The sequence below is a fragment of the Rutidosis leptorrhynchoides genome, chromosome 1 (assembly GCF_046630445.1).
Source record: "Rutidosis leptorrhynchoides isolate AG116_Rl617_1_P2 chromosome 1, CSIRO_AGI_Rlap_v1, whole genome shotgun sequence".
Taxonomy (NCBI): Eukaryota; Viridiplantae; Streptophyta; class Magnoliopsida; order Asterales; family Asteraceae; genus Rutidosis; species Rutidosis leptorrhynchoides.
In genome coordinates, this window is record NC_092333.1 from 14,026,361 (window position 1) to 14,030,290 (window position 3,930).

Consider the following 3,930-nt stretch of genomic DNA (forward strand, 5'->3'; position numbering starts at 1 on the left):
AAATCTTGTGGTCTATTAAAATTATTGAAATGATTGTTTATGAAAAACTAATGAACTCACCAACCTTTTGGTTGACACTTGAAAGCATGTTTATTCTCAGGTATTAAAGAAATCTTCCGCTGTGCATTTACTCATTTTAAAGACTATAATTGGAGTCGTTCGTCAGTACCTCGCACTGGGACCAGATGTTGATGTATTCGATTTGGACGGGTCGTTTCATTCATGGTGGCAGTGATGATCGTTATTATTTAGAGAACAATGTGGGTTCGACCTGTACCTTGGCGTGGCAACACTTAGAGGACATGTAATTGATGCAGCTTTTACTGTTTGCAGCCATGGTGGGTCTTGAGACCTGTTTTGTCATAAATTTTGAATAAATCTGAGCCTAACCGATTTCAGCAATTCATGGCTGTCGTTTGTTGTCGGGGGTATTTGTCAGGTATTCTCTTTTGTTGATTAGTTTACATCCACTGAAGATTTCGTTTACAAATTAGGGTTTGAGGTCGTTGCCACTACCCACTGACTGTTATGGCTGTGGTTGCTGCTAATGGTATATATTGATTGTGTTCTGCATAAGCTTATTAAACCGTATGCTAAGATTTATAAGCATAACTGTTAAACATGAGCTTATTGTACATTTGAAATGTCAACAACCTCACAACAAACAGTTTGACTAAACAATAGTTGAAATCAACAGGTAAGCTTTAAATAAACATAACGTCAAAGACCCAAAAATGAAAGTAAGCTGTTGCAGACATTTAAGCACAACCACAGTCCAAAATTCGGCCAGTTTCTGTGTGAAAGTCTCTTTTTTGCGTTTGTGTATTTGCTTAGTTTATTCGTTGGGTTGCTTAAAAGTTTTGCTTAGTTTGTTATCATTATAATTCTTGCATTCTTAATTAAGCAGACTAATTAGGTCAAGAACATGCGAAAAAGTTATATGATATGAGATGCATAAAGTTATCTTGGTTTACTCGGACATCTAAAATTCTAAATCATTGTACTAAATGCTGATGCACGATGATTGTGGGGGGTGACGATCGTTGGTTCTGCTGAATGACTTCAGATTGTTTCGAGCAGCTTCGCTACCGTTTTGGGACATGGTAGTCGCTATACGTAGCTTGGTTGCAGTCCTCGAACATGGTAGTGTCTCTGTTTGTAGATGATGGAAGTAAATTATGAAGCTACTTACAACTCCTATTAAGAATGAATAAGGTTCATAATAAGAAGGTTTAATAAAATAAGCTATGATGATAAAAATGGGGAGTTGGGTCAAGCTATGAGAAAAATGATTCGTATCTTGGCGGGGCAATCTATAGATTGCAGCCATGGCGATTGATGTTCTCTTGCTAGATTTTATACATGAATCTGAGCCTTAATTTCTCATTTTTTTCCTTTTCAAATTTTTGTTACTATTGCTATTGTTACTGACTAATCGATCAAGTCCAGGAGGCATCACAAGTGATTGTAGTTTTTCTATAATAGGTATGCTCATTTTCATAATATAAAGAATACTTCATATTAGTTAGTTAGTTAGTAGTCGTATCAATATAGTGGTGTCGTCATTTATGTCATTTATGTGTTAAATTGCAGATTGAAAAAGGCAAATCCGCTTGATACTGGCCGCTCAACCTGTTTTGTAATGGTAGGATCTGTACATTTGTTTCTAATGATAGAATATGTTACATCTGCTTCAGACATATACTTGAAAATGGGTTGTACATTGGTTTCTAATCATAGGATCCGTTAAATTTCAACCCAAAGTTCCCATATTGTGTTTTAAACTACCAACAACGTTCACTAACTTTTCATATGTATCATAGTTTAACGATTTTTTTTATAATTATCAGGTATTCTACTTATGTTTTACCTTCTGATTTGTAAGTTTTACAGACCTGATTTCGTAACTTCCTTTTTATAATTATTTTTTATTTTGTGCTTATAGTTTGGGACCTAAAAGGGGTAATAAAAAGATGCTGGGGATTATAAGGAATGAAGTTGCTGCTGCTACAAGATTGTCTTCTCAGGTGAGTGAAGTTTATATTTTTTAATTTGCTTATAATTTTTGTGTTACTAATTTAGTTACATATAGTGCATCTGGTGATCATGGTTGATCACTTAATTTAAAATAAAAACTTGAAATTAGTTGAAGGAAATGTTGTAAACTGGTGCTATCACAATTAGGTTGGTTATAAAATATAGATATACTGCTATGTAAACTGAACTGACTGCTATTACTATTGGTTATATTGCCTGCATATAGCTATGTTCATCTTTTGACGGATTGTTGTTATTAATCGGTTTGCTTTGGTACGTGGTTCCAACACCTCTTTTCACGTTACAATTTACATGTTTACTTATGAATACTTTTCGGCAGTTTCGGAATATACGTATATATACTTTTTGTTGCCATTAGCTTTTGCAAATGTTGAATAAAAAGGTTATCCCCATTTGTTTTTTGGAGCCTCAAAGAGGCTCAGTTTATATGTAGTTAGCATTTAATTTCAAACTCTCTTATATTATATATGAAAGGTAAATATTTTAGGAGTCCAACAACTGAAGTAGCAGTAGAGCAGTAGCAGGTCTTAATCTTTGCTCCAGTAGCAAATGCAATATGTAGTTAGCATTTAATTTCAATCTCTCTTATATTATATATGGAAGGTAATATTTTAGGAGTCCACCAACAATTGGAGTAGCAAGTCTTAATCTTGATTCCAGTAGCAAATGCAATAGAAAGTGCAATAACGAGTGTAGTGGCAGCTATTGATTGCGAGTGCAGTAGACATGTTTTTCAAAAACAATAATAGCTTTACTTATTAGTTGTACCCATCTAATCTCTTTATGTATCCTATTTTGTGTATAGGTATTCCGCTGTTGAAAAACATAAACGTTAAAAACCCTGTAGCAGCTCACACAGCTACTACTGCAACTGGCTGCTACTACTGTGCTGCTCCAACTTTTCAATTGCTACAATGCACAATGTTATGCATGCTTACTTACCAAACTGCAACGCTGATACCTTAGTGCGTTACTATAGTGATCTTATTCGGAGCTATTTTGTACATAACGTCGTGTATTGAACAACTTATATTCAAAAGACACCGCCGCAACGCGCGGTACGAAATTTATCTAGTTGTTATTAATAACCCCTAAACGACAATTACTCTGACGCACTTTTTTTATATCGAGATTAATCACCCACAAACCCTTCTCTACCAAATTACCCACCCCACCTCCATCGCGATCGTCGGGCCCCGCAACGACACCACCGCCAACACCGCCACCACCACCACCACCTCCATCACCGTCGCGCTCGAGATGGCAGCTTGCTCCGAAATCTGTTACGGTACAAACGAACGACAAGACAGTGAGTATTTGAAGAATCAATTTGGGGTGCGCACTCTCTTTCTGTAACGTCTTTTTTTCTTTAATTTGAGAATCAAATCGTAATCAGGTTAGCTTTAGATTTTTTTTTTCCATGTGAAAACGGTATAACCAAGGATAATATCAGTTACGGCTTGAGTTATATTTGGGTGTATTGCCTGTAAAATCGCTTTTGAATTTGTGATTATCAGGTTCTTTGTTGAAATCCTAATTTGATAACATGAGACAAATTGATATATTCGATCTTCAAAAGCAGTGAGTTCATAGTTATACAGTTTAATTATATGTTCTATTAAGATGTTTGTATTCATCATCATTAATCAGCTAAAAAGATCAGTGAAGTTTTATTATATTTTCTAAGATCTATGTATATGTGTACTTTAGATGGTGTAATTATAATGGTGTTTTCGTAGTATATTGTTGCCAATATGTTCTATCATGTTCTTCGTATTTGTGGTGTTATTGTCGCCGACTATTTTTTGTTGTTGGCATTTTGGGTTCAGCTTAAAGGTACTCGATATGATTCTGCATTCTTAGAGAACTTTT

General features: G+C 35.1%; 1 long non-coding RNA gene across 1 annotated transcript; it reads left to right on the top strand.

Moving 5' to 3' along the window:
• The first annotated feature begins 293 nt into the window (after window positions 1-293).
• LOC139886398 (uncharacterized) lies at window positions 294-3,526 on the top strand. The gene is made up of 5 exons (XR_011772430.1): window positions 294-439; window positions 908-1,485; window positions 1,594-1,645; window positions 1,946-2,027; window positions 2,864-3,526. It is a non-coding gene; the product is annotated as an uncharacterized lncRNA (long non-coding RNA).
• The last annotated feature ends 404 nt before the right edge of the window (window positions 3,527-3,930 follow it).